At 43.2% G+C, this 18,593-nt stretch overlaps 1 protein-coding gene across 3 annotated transcripts in view; it reads right to left on the bottom strand.

Annotated features, from left to right (window-relative positions):
- Window positions 1-18,011, bottom strand: part of fynb (FYN proto-oncogene, Src family tyrosine kinase b) — a 94,124-nt gene extending 76,113 nt beyond the window's left edge. For 2 of the 3 annotated variants that reach the window (XM_034150398.1, XM_034150396.1), the window contains exon 1: window positions 17,901-18,011. The gene's annotated coding sequence lies outside the window, so the exon portion shown is untranslated. The remainder of the gene's footprint in view (window positions 1-17,900) is intronic. The other variant, XM_034150397.1, reaches the window with a different exon arrangement.
- Window positions 18,012-18,593: the final 582 nt, after the last annotated feature.

The following is an 18,593-nucleotide window of genomic DNA, read 5'->3' as shown; positions in this document are numbered from 1 at the left end:
ATGGTTATTACTTTTCTCATTCATAACTTTCATAATTCCAGAGATACATCCCATAATTCATCACATTTTTAACCATTGAAGTCAATGGAGAAAATCTTCAGACTTGAACAAATCTTCATGCGACTTCAACTGCTAACTGTTCATTCATACTTTCACTCAGAAACCTCATTCCAACTTTAAAATGTTACACATCTTTCTGACATTATTCGTGTAATACAACTTTTAAATCTGATTCTTACTTTTAGAGATATTAAACATTGTTCAGACCTTGGTAAAGAGGCTTTCTTCAGATTTTAACATTAACTAGAGTGCGTGATGTCACAGCTAGAGTGTAGGAAATCTTGAAATTTGCCTTCATATTTTTGTTTTAAACTGCCATAATTCCCAAACCCTACATTCCTGAGACATAATTTTTCATGACAAGCGTAGGAAAACATCTCGTAGCTTGAAAAATGACAAATAATTAAGCAAAATGATTAAACAAAATGCTTCTTGAGGGCATGAAGTGACAAAAACTTTCAACATGTCTCCATTAAAGCCCATTGTAATTTCAGGCTGATATTTCCTCACAGCAGCAGCCGCACACCTTTAGTTACAGTAATCTGCCAAAAAGGCCACATTATTGACCCGAAAGTACACAAAAAGCACACTTCAGATACTCAAGGTCCTTGAGATGCTTCACGCTTTGAAATTTCACCGATATCTGTTACGGTTCTTCAACAAAACGTTCACATGTAACAGGTTTATCTCTCATTCAGAACAATGGAAACCTTTGATCTCTGGACACGTCGTTAGCTCAAATATAAACACCTGTGTCATGGAACACGATGATGTCATAACTCCAACTGACATGCTCAGAGCAGCAGACTTCAGATAATGGTTAATGGTCCTGCCCTCAACAGCTCTACGTCAATTATGGGGTGTCATCATATGCCGTTTCCATGGAAGATCAAGAGAAGAGAGAGAGGGCGATAGAAGAGTGAGAGGGCGATCAAGAGAAGAGAGAGAGGGTGATAGAAGAGTGAGAGGGTGATCAAGAGAAGAGAGAGAGGGCGATCAAGAGAAGAGAGAGAGGGCGATCAAGAGAAGAGAGAGGGCGATCAAGAGAAGATAGGGAGGGCGAGCAAGAGAAGAGAGAGAAGAGAGAGAGGGCGATCAAGAGAAGAGAGAGAGGGCGATCAAGAGAAGAGAGAGAGTCAAACTAAAGTGGAGACATGGCAGAAACCCTACAGTGAAGTGTTCTCCTGTGAGAGGGCGATCAAGAGAAGAGAGAGAGGGCGATCAAGAGAAGAGAGAGAGGGCGATCAAGAGAAGAGAGAGAGGGCGATCAAGAGAAGAGAGAGAGGGTGATAGAAGAGTGAGAGGGTGATCAAGAGAAGAGAGAGAGGGCGATCAAGAGGAGAGAGAGAGGGCGATCAAGAGAAGAGAGAGAGGGCGATCAAGAGAAGAGAGAGAGGGCGATCAAGAGAAGAGAGAGAGGGTGATAGAAGAGTGAGAGGGTGATCAAGAGAAGAGAGAGAGGGCGATCAAGAGGAGAGAGAGAGGGCGATCAAGAGAAGAGAGAGAGGGTGATAGAAGAGTGAGAGGGTGATCAAGAGAAGAGAGAGAGGGCGATCAAGAGAAGAGAGAGAGGGCGATCAAGAGACAGTCCAGCCGTGAAGACATCTACGGGACAGTTTTCAGATTTCTTCAAATGCCGTTGCCATGGTAACACAAGGCTCGCCATGAAACACGGTTTTCTCATAACTTCAGTGAAAATGCTCCAAACGGCCCAAAACTTCACAGGTTTGGTAATGATGCAGCCATCCACACATCTAAGCGTATTATGGGGTGTCATCAAATGCCGTTGCCATGGCGACATATCACTCTCCATGAAACACGATGTCGCTGTAAATCCAATGGACACGGTCCAATCATCCCCCAATCTTCACTTGTATATCACCGGTCCATGCCTCAACAGCTCTATGCCAAATCTGAGATCTCACCATATGCCGTTTCCATGGAAACGCATCCCTCGCCATAAAAGACGATGTCGCTATAACTCCTATGAAAATGTTCAAAAAGTGCTCAAACTTCACATGTGTGCTAACAGTCCAGCCGTGAAGACATCTACGGGACATGCCGTTGCCATGGCAACACAATGCCCGCCATGAAACACGGTTTTCTCATAACTTCAGTGAAAATGCTCCAAATGGCCCAAAACTTCACAGGTTTGGTAACGATGCAGCCATCAACGCATCTAAGCGTATTATGGGATGTCATCAAATGCCGTTGGCATGGCGACAGATCATTCACCATCAAGTTAGTTCAAAAGTTTGCAGTTCAAATATTCTGCTGCTTTTCCAAGCCTTTTTACTTTCTTTTATTCTCTCATCACACATTCAAGCCCCCAGTGTTCATGTATCATTTCAATCTAAATTCTTCACTTTCTTCTTACACATTACATTTCAGCATAGCAGTTTTGCGTCAGATTTTCAGCATAAAGCATTCCCACTAGCAATTTCTTGGTGGAATTTGCCGGTGCCTGCAAGGTGGGTTTTACTCAGTTTATATATTTTAATTCCAAAGAAAGAGGGTGGGTTTCGCCCTATACTGGACTTAAGAGGGCTGAACAGATTTCTGAAAGTGCTGCCCTTACACATGTTGAGGACAGCAGATGTATTCCAGGCCGTGACTCAGGAAAGCTGGTTCACATCCATCAATCTAAAGGATGCATATTTTCACGTCCCAATAGCACCCCATCACAGTCAGTACCTGCACTTTGCATTCAAAGGGCAGGCCTATCAGTTCAAGGTGCTCCCATTCGGCCTATCTCTAGCCCCACGGGTCTTCACAAGGTGCATACAGGCAGCTCTGGCCCCAATACAAGCCAAAGGCATACAAGTCCTCCCATATTTGGACGATTGGCTGATTTGCACTCCAACCCAGGAACAGGCAGAGCAGGACACCACAGCCCTACTGGGCCATGTATCACGGTTGGGTCTGGTAGTCAATTATGCAAAGAGTTGTCTTGTACCCAGTCAAAAGTTGGGTTCCTCGGCATGTCCCTGGACTCCATCCAGATGCTGGCCTCTCCGGCTCCAAGGCGGGTACTCCACCTTCTACGTCAATTTCAAATAGACAGGAAGGTGAAATACAGCGTTGTTCTCAGGCTGTTGGGGATGCTGACATCAGTGACGGCAATAGTGCCACTGGGCCTTCTCCACGTGCGGCCATTCCAAATTTGGACCGGGGTTCTCCACTTAGATCCGCGGTTGCATAGATCCAGGAAGGTCAGGGTGTCCAGCCGATGCCTAATGGCGTTGCGGCCATGGAGAGACAGGGCGTACCTGGTCAGAGGTGTCACATTGGGGTCAATCCCCTCACGCCGTGAGGTTGTGGTGACAGACGCTTCACTCTCTGGCTGGGGGGCAGTTTGGCAACACAGAGCAGTGAGCGGGCTCTGGAGTGCTCAGGCACAACACATAAATGTGCTCGAGCTCCGTGCTATACATTTAGCGCTCCGCAAATTCCTGCCATATTTGAGAGGCAGACATGTATTGATACGTTGCGAGAACAAGTCAGCTGTCTACAATGTCAACCACCAAGGGGGCATCAGGTCGACACAGTCATTACAGGTTGCGGGCTTTCCCTTATTTTTACAGCCTCAGGGCTGTGTATCTGCCAGGGCCACAGAACGTTGTGGCGGATTTTCTCTCCCGCCAGAAACCTCCTTCGGAGGAATGGCGACTCCACCCAGAGGTAATGGAGGCAATATGGGGCAAGTATGGCATGGCAGAGGTGGATCTGTTTGCTTCGGAGTCCACGACACATTGCCCCCTCTGGTTCTCACTGATGGAGATGACAAGTCCATTGGGACAGGATGCCCTGGCTAGATCGGCTCCTTTATGCCTTTCCACCGTTTCCGCTGATAGGGGCTACTGTACACAGGGTTCACCAGGGCAACCACAGGCTTCTGTTGGTTGCCCCAAACTGGCCAGGGAGACCCTGGTTTACAGCAATGTACAGGCTGCTGGAAAGAGATCCATGGCCCAGGAGATGGGACTTGTTCTCCCAGCTGGAGGGCCACATCTGGCACCCGAAACCAGAACGCCTGCAGCTATGGGTCTGGGCCCTGAAGGGCATGATCCACTCTTAATGGCAAGTGGGCTCCCTCTACCAGTGCGCTTTATGAGATGGTAGAGATGGAAATTATTTTCAGAGTGGTGTGGGTCTTGCTGAGAAGTGCCTGAGAGTTCCTCAAGGTTCCCTCATGGGACTTGCCAATGGTGCTGGAAGCCCTCCTTTCCCCACCCTTTGAACCTCTGGACCAGACAGAGCCTAAATGGCTTTCGGCAAAGGTTGCTTTTCTTTTAGCGATGGCATCAGCCAAGCGTGTGAGTGATCTTCACGCCTTGTCAGTGACAGTGAGTGAAACGTGCATACACTGGTTCCCAGGTGGCACAGGGGTGACACTTTGGCCTAACCCATATTTTTTACCAAAGAGGCTGCCTTCGGCCCACTTAAATCAAGTCAAGAGCTAGCAGCTTATGATGCCACAGGCTTGCAGAACGTAGAAGCTGCTTCGGCATAGCTCCTCTGCCACTCTGATGCCCTGTTTGTCTGCTACGGGGGCCCTAAGAAAGGGCGCGCTCTGTCCAAACAGAGGCTTTCTAGGTGGATTGTTGAGGTGATTGAGGAGGCATACAGATCAAGAGGTCTGCCTTTGCCTCTTAATGTTAGGGGCCACTCCACCAGGAGTGTCTCAACCTCCTGGGCAGCACTACGAGGGGTACCTCTAAGTGTGAGATTTGTGCAGCGGCCTCTTGGGCTTCACCGTGCACCTTTGCCCGGTTTTACCGGGCGTCTGTGTATTTTGTTTGTTCAAACGGTGTATGAGGGATGATATGTGTATGTATTTTAATGTTTACTATGTTTGTATATGTACATGTATGTGGAACTGCAGGACGGAGTCCAGAACGAATTTCCTTACGGGGAAAATAAAGTATATCGTATCGTATAATGTTGCTGCCTCCCATGCAGTTGTCTTTCAGGAACCCTCAGGACACTCCCGGTAAGGTGGGTACTGGATTCCTCGTGACTATGTTGGTAATAGTCATCCAGTGTTAAGCACTGCCTCTGGCGGTCAGTAGGAATGAAATAGAACGATAATTACGCATGTAACTACAGTTCTATGAATTCTGGATGACCGCCAGAGTTCTCTGTCACTCGGAATCTTGGCGAGAAGATTCCATTGAGACATTTCTGATGGTGACTTAGGCTGATATAGGCGTGGCTGCTCTACGTCACCCCAGGTCACATATAACTTTGTTGATATTAAATACTCGACCTGCGCATGCGCGAGATGGATAACATCCAGTGTTAAGCACTGCCTCTGGCGGTCATCCAGAATTCATAGAACCGTAGTTATATGCGTTACTATCAGTACATTTGCACACTAAGAAAACTTGCCATGCAATACAAATGCAGAGAAAACAAATCTGCATTGTTCAAAAAACCAAGCTTAAAATTAAAATAAAAACCCCCGTAGCCTTTTCTACAAATATCCCATAACATGCAGGGCCAATCAATCACGTCATGATACAGTTTCCTCTTGTCCGAGGGAGGCCAGACCACTAAAACATAAAATTAAAGGTAGGGTAGGTAATTCACTTCAGAAACACTTTTTGTTATATTCCATGGAATGCTCTTAACATCCCGATAGCAATGAATAAATTAAATGCTTTGGCAATAAATATATACAAATATTTCATCTGTGGAAGCCGTGGAAGCCGTGGCGCTGTAAAAAGCAAGTCCAATTATCTGCCTCGGCCCGCGGCAGATAATTGGATGGCCTACCTGCCTGTCAGCCTTCCATCTCGTGTTTTATTCAGCCCAATGTCACATATTACATCATTAGTCAGTGTGTACAGCATATGACCCCCTCTGTCCTTAGCGCACAACGGAACCTCCCCAAAGGAGGAGGGATCCCACTCCCAGGCAGACGGACGTGCGATAGATGTTGTGTAGACTGAAAAAAATCACTATCACTTTAAAATAATGAAAGAAAAAATAATGTGAATGTATATGGGAAGGAAAGATCCAGCAGGATGTCATAAAGCTTCCATGTGTGACACCAAACATGAAAACATACATTTTTCATGCACCTTAATAGGCTTTATTATGTATTAATGATATGTTTACTATGGTGGCAGGCTGACTGTGTTTGTATTTAGATTATTACAGGGCTTTCTGTGCGTTTGTTAAAGGCCTGGAGAGATTTCATACATATTTAACTTCCAGCTGTGTCTAATGTCATGTTTGAGGGACAAAGGCTATATTCTACCCCAACAAAGTCTCCTTGTGCCGCGCCTGCATGATGCCGGTAAAAAATCTGCAATTGAAAGTAGCAATTGTTTCATGGTTTCTATGAATTTCTAAGTGGCCCTTTCCCGTGATATGCATATGACAGTGGAGAGTGAAGGACGAGTTGAGGAGAGGTCTCCGCTCTGAACTCTGTCAGCTGCGTCATGCCTCTGCACTGCTGATGCAGCTGCACAATGCTGAGGAGAGGATCTCTCATTCTGGCATCATGCTGGGCCTCACAGTCACAGGGCTCGCCTTTACCAGGATCTGTCACGTGTTATAGCCCCAAAGCCGGAGTCGCTATTCCTATTGCAGCCATTTTGATTATAGTATATATACTAGGGATGTGCATCTCCATCACTGAGGCTGATGCGATGCGCATCTCGATACGTTGCCAATTATACGATACATTAACGATATATTTGAAACACCAGGCGATGCGATACGATACGATTCACCCCTGTTGCGATACAGTTCGATACGATTTGATTCAACATTATGCGATTCGAGGCGATACGATTCAACACGATGCAAAATAATGATACTTCAATATGGTACGACAGAGGATTTTGTTGTATTCCTTATATGCAGCAAATCATAAATTAACAAAAAAGTGCTTCACATATTTGGTTCTCTCTACTAGTACTGCGCATTCCATTATGCTGTTTCTTTTTTACCTTTTTTACCTTAAAAAACTCTCCAGAGTACAGTACAATTGTATAACACCTCACAGTTAAACAATTTAAGGATGCATTGCCCATGATTAACAATGTGCAAATAACAACTACCATAGTGCAATGCCCATACAACTGCCAGCCTGATGTGCTTAAAGGCCCAGACACACCAGGCAGTCACCAGAGAACTCGCCGACGCCGACGCCGACTGTTGCGTCGGCGAGTTCTCCTGCGTCTTGGCCAACGTCGCACTGGAACACACCGTAAAGACTTCAGCCGAGCACGTACGAACTGCGCATGCGTGAGTGGCAATAACTCTCCTTACCAGCAGGCGGCGGTAGTGTGTATTCGTCATTCAAAATAGGCAACAACCGGAAGACAGAGAAGAAGAACAGACTGTGAAATAAACAAACAACAAATAGCGTGTGCGTTCCATTTTCACTCTCGTCCATGGAAAACATGTTTCGTGCGGTACTGGAGCTATCAGCCATTGGAGTGTTGCTTGTGGAAGACATTCTCAAGCAACAGTCTCTCAAGAGCTTATATATACAGTCTATGCTCAAGAGGCGGAAGCGAAGAATTAGGAGAAACCGCACTAAATGGGTGAAATCATGGATACTACAGCGAGAAGCTCAAGGGGCTTTCCCGAACCTGTGTCGAGAGCTGGAGTTAAATGAAATGCCAGATTTCAGATATTTTCCTCAAGCTTTGGTAAAGTGTATTCTTTGAATGCAGATTTGGGTTCTGCCCGCTCTGTATTAATGTCATGTGGATTTTCCTGTCATGTTGACAGGTTATCATCATGTAGGCGTTGATAAAAGCTCATTCTAATGTTGTGTTATGTGTGTATGAAGGTACGAAATAAAGTTTTGCATTGCCTATCCTGCTATTTGTTTATTCTTGTAATCACACAGCGATAAGAAACAATAACAATGTGCCTACATAACTGTCAGTTGCAGCCCTAGCATTAGTATTGGTTATAGTAACAGCTACAACATTACAATACTGTAGATTGAGGAGGATAAAGGGAGAATGAACAGAGGGGCAGAAACATCCATCTGAATAATAATAATAATAACTTTATTTGTATAACACCTTTCATACAGGGGATTGCAGTTCAAAGTGCTTTACATCAGTAAAAAATAAGACATAAAATCAGTGTAAAACAAGCAGCAAGAGCAAAGCATAAAGTGGGATAAAATAATGCAGATATATTATATATATATATCCCAACAGGCCACCTTGTTTATGGTTAGATTCAGTTTTAGTAGAATATAAAATACATGAATGATGAAATGAGCACATAAAGTGCAGACATACTATAAAATCACACTTAATAGACCTGCATCTGATGATCGCAGTGTTCTGGCGGGTGTGTAGTTTATTGAGTCAGCAATGTAGTAATGTATGTAATGTAATAATGGCCACTTCTTGCTAAATTTACATTTCCATGTGATGCTTTTATCCGAGGCGACTCACAATAGGTAAATGAACAGCAGTAGACAGTATCTCATTTACTTAGACACTGTACTTAAGGACAATGTTGAGGTACTTGAGACTAATCCTGCAACTTTATACTGACAAATAAACCGATGAGATGAAAAACCGGACTTGATCAAACAAATCACGGAGCACTCAGCAGAGGACAGCCGGGGACGCTCCCGCCGATATCAGAGATGTCCCTGCTATGTGTGGGAGGTAAGAGAGGACATTTAAGGGCTATGTTTGATGTCTTTAAGTATCACCTGCTGGTGTTTAGCTGCTGTCCTGTGCCTTCTTAAATCGTTTGTTTACGTCCCTCACTTCCGTTTCGCTTCTTATTTGCTAGCTGAACAGCTGATCAGAGTGGTTTCTTGGTCCGACTGCCTGTGTCCGACACACGGCCGATTCAACATGTTGAATCGGCCGTGTGTCGACCGTGAAAGGCCAAATAAGGCGTGTCACGGCCGAGGGTTCGGGACACACCAAATTTACTTTGGGCGACAGGGCACGCTTCGTCGTCAGACTAACGAAGACGGCCGATTTCGGCCTGGTGTGTCTGGGCCTTAACACTCATTCATAGGCTAACTCACCAGTGAGCAGAAAGCAGTGGTTTCTATATGAACAATAAAGAAAATAACCTTTCACAAATAGGTAATTCATAACTGCTTACAATTGTAAGGAAGACATTTAAACTATTATTGGCAGTCACAGGCTGCTGTAAACTAAACATCACTCTCACTGACAGAACACCTCACTGACTGATTGAACTCATATGTCTAACTTTCAGGTTTTTCTTTTCAGCCGCAGACCCCATGTCGCCTCTTTATGTGCGTCGCTAAGTTCCGCGTACTACTTGTGTACTTTAAAGCGGCACGGCATCGTTTACAATTTGCGAGCGATTTTTCAAGTTGTCCGTCTTTCTTGAAAAATCCGAAGTGTTGCCAAACGTTTGATTTGTAGGTATTTTCGGTGCGCTGTGTTTCGCTTTCTCCTCGACTTCCATGTTTGTTGATAACTGAGACTCTCGGCCTCCGTAGTGCGAAGCAAAGATCAAAGATCGTCTCTGCTGAGTGCTGACAGGATGAGAGGATATTATATGAATGAATCGTTTTTTTACCGATGCAAAGACGCTACAATCGATGCATCACTAGTTCAACCCAAACTGTAGCCGATGTGCACTCTTTCAACCGGTGCACTCGCATCTTGAACGTTTATGCCGGTGCACCGATGCGAATCGGTGAATCTTAACATCCCTAATATATACTGTTTCCGCTGGTAACGCTCAGGAGAGAAAGAGGATCCGAATGATGCAGCTAAAGGCGACTAATGTCTGGTGTGATGACATTTAGTTTGTACGTCCCGTATAAGCTTTGGCATTTGCAACAATCTTTCTGTTAGCAGGTAATTACCAGACTTTGACAGGAGAAATCTGTAGAAGTACAGTAAATTTAAATCTCTCTTGTGAAATTGTCCAGTAAAAATAATTTGCCATTAGTACAACTTAAAATATAAAAGTCTAAATAGAGCACTTATCATGGAGCCGTAGAGAGGCCATCACTGTGAGGACACGGCTCACAGTGCATCGGAACTATGCTTTGGGAAATGTTTCTCTGAGCAGAATACAATTTGCAGTTTGCATTAGTAACCAGGCTGCCTTTTAGCATGCTCACATCTACTGGAACAGTGGATTTGACGAGCCATTCGCGTCATAGGTGTGCTTCGGCACAAATAACACTACAGTTCTGTTGGTATGCAGGCTTGAATGAAATATCGATAAATATACATGCCTTGATGATGTAATTCTTTATAAAGCCTTCTTTTTCAATTGTTTACCAGCATAGTATTAAACAAAGATAATATCTATGTCTGGGAAATATATATATTTTTTTTCTCCAGGATTTCATTCCTGCTGCTCTCTATTGAGACACACAGCAGACATATACAACACACACCTGATGCTTTGAGTCTCTGTTTGTTAATAATAATAATAATAATAATAATAATAATAATAATAATAATAATAATAATATTAATAAATACATATATTTAAGTTTAACATATTATTTTAAAAGGTCATGGAAAATGTCTTATGCAAGAGAGATACAAATATTGGTTTAACCATGTCTACTTGTGATCCTGGCCATGTGAACAGGTTGCATCTGCTGAGTGCTTTATTTGTTTTTTGTTATCAAAAACGAGAACTATCCAATATGTCCTGAGGCCTGTACGACGAAGCCGGATTTTCGCTTAGCGAGGTAACTTCAGGGTAAACTCTGGGTTTCCGGTCCTACAGTACGACGCTGGTTCTCTTCTTACCGGGGTAGATCTCCATGGTAACTTATGCTGAACGGCAAACCTGCTCCGGATAAGAGACCAACTCAGTGAAAGCACCGCCTGCTGACCAATCAGAGCTCAGTGTGCAGAGTTTAAAGCGATCAAGTCATATTACAGGAGAAAGGAAATACAGAAAAACTGCCGTTGCAGGAAAGACGGCCGGCAAAAATCAACTGACTGTGTGAACGTGAAAATTAATAGAATATCCCCTCCCATCTTCAGAGCAATCTGACTATTATAACATTAGCGTTAAGAAAGCTTACTTAAATATCTGCCACAACATAAGTAACCGGATCAAAGTAACATTACGTACAGTCCGCGGCACTGTGAGTGCAGACGTCGATGTCTCCCATTATCATTCATATCACATCATAATGTATCATATATTTCCTTATCTGAGTCAGCTTCTTGAGTCGTATCTGGCCGTGCAACACTCACAGTGTCACATACTGTATGCAGAAGTATTATTTTAAGCAACACATTAAGTTGACGAAACACTCGAGTCAAATGTAATTAAAGTCAGATTGTGTCAGCTATGTGGCTTTTATCCTGGATAAAGTGTTTAAGTCATGGATGTTTAAAGTTTAACTAATATTTGTCTAATATTATATAATATTATAGTTTTCTTTTTATTCAGGAAGTATGACGCTGCGCTGTCAGTACGCTTGTCCATGTTTGTAATTGGTCAAATGTTGCTAGCCCCGCCCCTTTCATGTGAACGCGCACTCAGCCGGACAGAGAAACCCTGGCCTGAGTTACCGAGTTGATAACCAGCGTCGTAGGACCGCTTAGCGAGATCGCATTTGTTTTGGGTTAGTTAAGCCAGATAACTCAAACATATCCAGGCTATGTTGAACTGGATTCGTAGTACAGGCCTCTGGTTAAGAAGCAAAGTGTACTAAAAGAAAGAACAACACTTGTTTTGTAATTAAAGCCAACCGTTAAGATGAATCCTCCGACCAGTTGGGGGCTGTGGTCTGTTAATGTAGGATTATAAATCACATGGCATACCATTCACACTTCTATCAGCCATTTCCCAGAGCACGGGCTGTGTTATCCACATGTTCCAGGCAACAACTGTCTTGTTAATTGATCACCACATAAACTTGGCAGACACTGGACCTCATAAGGATTCATCTTCATTCTCTTAGATTAAGCATTTGGCAAGAAAATCTGGTCCATCGACAACAATTTCAAACACTCAGATTTCATCTTAAGTGAAACATTTATATAATTTGGACTTTTGTCAGACAAAAACAATGGGAAGACTTCATTGTAGACTGGGTTTATTTGAATTATTTCTGGTATTTCATATGCTAAACAATAATGAAAAGGTACGAAAATAATGACTAGTTCAGGGGTGTCCAAACTACGGCCAAGGGGGGCCAACTGCGGCCTTGGGTTTATTTTTAATTGGCCCAGCCCTTCTTATATTTTTCTGTTAGTGGCCCTCAGTGAAAAAAAGTTTGGACACCCCTGGACTAGGTGATCCTCTTTACATGATGTGTACAAACCATATTTAAACACAGCAGCATGCTCTGGAAGAGTGTTAGCAGTCCACACAGTGTGTGCTGACAGAGGAACGTCTGGCATGGTGCGTGTAGGTTCAGTTCTAACACCACATGCTGCCTTTTCCTCCTCACACCGGCACATGGAGGAAACCTGTTACAGGACCCTGCCATCGCTGCTCCTCTGCTTCAGCAGCAGAGTCCTCTGAAGGGTTGGGGGCGGTAAGGTTTTAAATACAGGCCGCCGCGCTTGAGTGCACTATTGAACTTCTGAATAAAGGCTAAATGGACCTAAGAGCTAAATGGAATTTGAGAGATTAAGCAAAAAGCGAGGAAGATTAAAAATGAAAATAGAGAGCAGGATAAAAGAGAAAGCCAGGTCTGCTGGAGCTCTCACGCCTGGTCTGCACTCCAGATGTAAATGAGAGACTGTGATTCTCTTCAGGGGAAATTAAGCCACACTTGACGACCAGCAACTGCCCCAGCACGTTACCAGCTAACGCGCTGGAGCCGTGGCAGGCTGATAAGACTTTGTGCATGATGCTATCAGCTGAGAGGATCTGTGTTACACCCCTAAGATGGACATCTCCATGGGCCCTGTGCAAGTGTATCACTCTCACACCTCATTTCGTCCCTTGACATCGCAGCAACAATGACCCAAAGGCATATGCTTGGCTCGCAAACATTCCTATTTGTTTTTTAATGAAAGCTGATGGATTGTGAAAAAAAGCCAAAAGGTTTATAATGAGGGTGTTAAAAGAGAAGCAGTTGTGATGTGGATATGCTTGTGATCATGTGACCAACAGGGAATGGAAGTGTGACGTCATCAATGGCAATGCGTCCTGTACCCACCCGTTTGTAAACCTGACATGGGTCCCCGAATATTTAATATTTTTAAATTGCCGACAGGTGTAGACACCAACTCCCAACACTAGAGAGGACCGACATCAGTGACAGTGATCGGTCAGACAGATTCATCAATTAACTCTTTTTTTATAACGCTCCTCCATTTGTACCTATTGCTTCTCTTTGTATTGACGCTATCGTTCACATATGGCCATGACGCCCCAGAATGCACCGCGGTTCCCACTCCCTATAGCTCCGCTCTCACATGTCAGTGTTCGTCTGTCTGTCATGGCCTGCATCCATCTGGGCTTTAACATTTACTCATCTGTAACAATAAGTGCGTTTCTCAGGAGAGAGACATGTCCTCCCTCTCCTCTGGAAGCGTGACACAAAGGCAGACACTGTTGAGACGTGTCTCTGCGCTGCGAGGTGGAGGCGTGACGCTGAGCGGAGGAGCAGCTGACTGTGAGCCGACCAGCTGACCCCCCGCCAGCCCCTCGTGATGTCACCCACTGCTGCACTCTCCAACTTCAACTGATGAGACATTGTGGGGGCTACATTTAATCAATTATGTGAAAACACCGTTTCAAAAGCAGACTTATTTTACTTTTTTAAAGGATAGAGCACACAACATGTTTTGGTTTACACACAATCCTGTACGTACAGTTTTCCCTAATACATAAATGCTATTGTTGTTCATTTTTTTACCATGAAAGTAAAAAAAGGACATTGGGCATCATGATAGTACGATTGTGTTTGGTAGTGTATTTGTATATTTGTGTACACTTGTTGTGTATGTCAGTTATACTGAGAGCTACTGATACACACATCTTTTGCTCACTGAAATACTTTGTAACTACATCGTACCACTATTCTGTTTGTCATGGATTTATCTATTTTCTAACTATCTCAATTAAAAAATGTATTAAAGGGCACTTTCATTTGCAGAAATGATTGTAAAATCCCTATCATGATTTCCTGGCACCAAAGTGGACATACTCATGTGGGCTTTTGTCTGAGCCACAGTGTTAAAGCAGGGTATATGCAGGAATCCTGAAGTCAAATGTAATACCTTTTAAGACCTTTTTTAAGACCCTTTCCATACATTTGAAGACCTCATCGCCACTTTGAGTTTTAACCGGTTAAATTGGCGACACACTTTACCTCACATTTAATATATACAGTATTGATTGTCCTTCTTCCTTATCTTCCAACCATTTGGACGCAGACTTGCATTTCCCCATAACGATGTTGTTTAACAACCGGCGTAAACGGGCCTTCGCGCTATCAAGCAGTGAGCGTGCGATGTCCTGTTCAGATGACGTCAAATCCAACGGGATGCCATAAATAAACTACACAGAATCACGCTACACACCTACGCAATGATTACATTCAGGCACACTGTAGAATACAACCTCTTTGGACAATTTATATACTTATTGAAAACAAGCTACAAAATGTAATACCTTGGAAAATGCCCTTTAATACTTTTTAATACTTTTGAATAGCCTTAATATTCACTAAGTTGATTTATCAACTTTTAATACTTTTTAAGACCCCGCGGACACCCTGTAAAGCCAAATATATATACAACAGTTTCAATACAAACTTATTGTCATCTTAGTGTAAACTTATTGTCTCGGAGCTATTGATTTGTCACAAAAAAGTTGACAAAAATGTAACCATTGGCTAAAGAATACTGCTGTTTCCAAAGGTTAGGAATGAATTAAGAAACAACAAATAACAATGCATTTATCGTTCAAGTAATTTGTCAAGCTAACTCCTGCTGCATTTGCTCCATTTCTCCTGTACATTCCCTGTAAATGTCATAAGACAAGGAATGTACTGTAAATGATTATTTTCAGGTATAGCCCATAAGGCTATCCAAAAAAAAAGATTGTTCGAATCTCAGCTCTTCGTGCCGATACAAATGCTTCAAAATAAAATCATATGGGATGTCAGAACCTGAAATCTGGGGTCACAAGTTGAAATCGTCTCATTTGAGAGTTCACAGTGGTTGGGTCAGTACAGTGTACTCAGAGACTGAAACAAGCCCCTTAGCATCAAGCAGAAAACATCAAGCCCAGATAGCACCAAGTAGAGCAGGGGTGGGGAACCTCCGGCCTCCGGGCAGTATACGGTCCGCGAGACCATTTGATACGGCCCTCGAGGTCATTTATAAACACACGCAAAAATCTAGACCGCAAAATAATTAAACAAGCGAGTGCCGGTTTTTCCTGTCCAAGCTCCTTGAACACAACACGAGCCTAACATGTCATCACGTGGTATAAGTCTCGTCTTACAGGGGTGTAGTTCTGACGGAGAGCACCGGAACGCCGCTCCAGCACTTCATTTAAAATGTCAGTACCCATAAGGAGCCGTACACATGCCGCAGTTTTTGCGTGGCTGTGTCTTTAGTTGAAAGCCCAGTGGAGATCTGTTCATCTGTCATACTGATCATACAGTCAATACCTTTGATGTTATTAGCATCTGGTTAGCTAGCTATGCTAACGAATATAAGAAGCTTTTTCTACAACCAGTGAGGTAAAGGCACATCTTTATATGATCATTATAGTTATAAAAAAATAAGAAAATAAAGTAAACAGGTATAAAATACTATATGACAGTAAAAAAAAGTTGTTATTAATAAACAAGAATACAGTTTGAAAGGGGAGTGATTTGTAAAATATCCATAAAGAAAAAGAAATCTGTTTACAGTTCTGTTTCATATGGATGTTGAGAGATATATCCATAGATCTCTCCATGTTGCTCTCAAAGTGCACCAGATTAATGCTTTTAACTTCAATATTTAAAAAAAATCTTCCCGGGGGAACATGCCCCCGGACCCCCCTCGAGGAGGTTAGGTCCCCCCCCCCCCACTTAAATCATGTTCACATGGATAAGAAACTAAATACATTTGCACACATCTTGTGTCCATATCTTTCTGTTGTGGTGGTCATGCCACAACCGTGCACGTGAATGCATGCGCGAGTCATGGTAAGATATCTGGATTAAGAGGTTGCTTTTTCTTTGCACAGCATGAAAGAAAGGCCAAATGAATGGGCTGTGATTTTAATTTTTTAAGCAGAGGTTGAGTTCAATAATCTGTACGGCCCTCGGAGGATGTTGTAAAAATTGAAATGGCCCTTGAGAGGAAAAAGGTTCCCCACCCCTGAAGTAGAGGGACCAACATGCACTAAAGTGAAACAGTAACAGTACAGAGTGGGCCTGTCTTTGTAAACATGTTATTACTCTGTATGTGTACATGAACACTGCCATGTCCTGCACTGTGATCACTTCTGCAGTGTGTGAATTTAGAACGTATAAAGTTGTCTCATATAGCACACGGTTGCTGGGTTCTCAAAGGAAGTTACTTTGTCCACTGCTAGCTATCTAGCTAGCAACGATCGTTAGGAGTACTAAACCATGACAGCCTTCTGATCCAACCTTTTAAAATGAACTGTGGCTCTTTTTTCCACCGTTTAGGAAAAGTCCAGTAGCAAATACTAGACTTGTGTCATTAAAAATGCGTTTGTGAATATGTACCATTTAACACAAATATCAAGACTTGTGTGCTTACATGTTGTCAAGTCCTCTAATTGTTTGTGTTTGTCAGATTACCACATAGCAATATTTTGTTATTACCTACCTTTCAAAAGAGATCATCCCTGCAACCTGAGGACAGATCCAGCCTAAAGCTTTACACCATTCTATGTTTCCATGCACCTGCAGGCAGTATCCTCACGAGGTTATAAAGCAGGCAGCTTTGTGTTCTAACACTAAGTGGAACATGCATTCTGCCAGCTGCTTCCACTGCTCAAAACATAGCAAGCTTGCTTCTGAAAATAGGAATAATATATCAGTGTAAATTACAAATCTACATTCCCGGCGATATGATTAATTACACTATTCTTGCTGACACAATGTGTGCAACGGATGGCTGGTTCGGACTCTATCAGGTTTTATGGGATGAAGGCATGATACCCAAAAATACGTCATCACTGCACCGCTCTACTCAGCACAGGTATCTAACCTGAAGAATACACAGAGGGGATATATCATATACGTCTATGTCATCGTCCAGAAAATACATCCAAACAACACCTCTGGTATCAAGGTAGGCCAACACACTTCCCCTGTTCTGTGTGGAGGAATGCAACCTGGTGCTCAGAGGGAACTGAGCTCAATGGTTCCCCTACTGGAAGTATAAGAGCCTGAATGCACCCCAGAGAGAGCCACTGTCCATCATGAGAGCTGATGTCCTTGGTGTGACTGTCAGCCGCTTACAGATGCTGATGGTGACAACAGGAAGTGAAAGCTAAGCGTCAGGAGGATAACAGCTCACACACACCGTTGCCTGTCTGACACCACAGTCACAGAGGGTGTGTGTGTGTGTGTGTGTGTGTGTGTGTGTGTGTGTGTGTGTGTGTGTGTGTGTGTGTGTGTGTGTGTGTGTGTGTGTGTGCGTGTGCGTGTGCGTGTGTTTATATTTCATATTTCACTGAGAACACGTCGCATTAAAATAGCCAACCAGAAAGCCTTTCATATAGGGGAAAGTAAGCTAGCTAACAGGCTAATCACCTTTACATACAAGAGATGTCGATAATAATAATAAAGATAATAGAAATAGCTGAAAAAAATCAAAGTAAGTAATTCCGCTTCATATAGAAGCGAGCAGAATGATGGGTAAAATGGAAACAGTGTGTCTTACCAGTTTACACGCGTCTAGTGACCCGCAGCTCTATATTCCATTCCGTTATGTAGAAACGCTCTGACAGGACGCCGTGCTCTGCTGTGATGGCGTTAGCTCTGCAGGGCCACAATGAACTGCTGCTGCCTTCACGGGCTGCCGGAAGTATCAAACTCAGCCTACCGAAAGCACAGGTTGTAGATTAAATAGAATATCTGTGGAAATAAGACAAGGAACGTTCGTATTGTTCTTATGAGACAAGCTGCCGACTGTGATGTTAATGGGACATGGGACTCTCAAGTAATGATAATGATTGATGCTGTATTTGCGGATTTATTTATCAGTCCATTCCCTATGACAGGAAACGCTCAATGTTAATGTCTCTTTTGGTACATGTCTTAAAAAATCAAATACCTGCCGCTTTATTACTTTTGTTTGGTAATGTGTTGCTTTCATAAGCCCATTTGATTTGTCCTGACCACTCAAAATCCCGAGCTTTTCAGAAGCGAATGAACAGCGCATGACGGGGCCGGTCGATTGATTAACAGGACGCCCGTCCAATCAGAGGACAGGGGAGATAGACGGTGGGTGGGACAGGGGTGGAAGTGGTAAGCGTGTAAACTGATTTTTTTTCAATGTTTATTTGATACAAAATTCTATAACTATAATATCCTAGACTTTGACGAACTTATAGAGGCTTTATAAAAGAGAGGA

Source organism: Trematomus bernacchii, unplaced genomic scaffold (genome assembly GCF_902827165.1).
Source record: "Trematomus bernacchii unplaced genomic scaffold, fTreBer1.1, whole genome shotgun sequence".
NCBI classification, from domain to species: Eukaryota; Metazoa; Chordata; class Actinopteri; order Perciformes; family Nototheniidae; genus Trematomus; species Trematomus bernacchii.
This window is presented reverse-complemented; position numbering and strand designations above follow the sequence as displayed.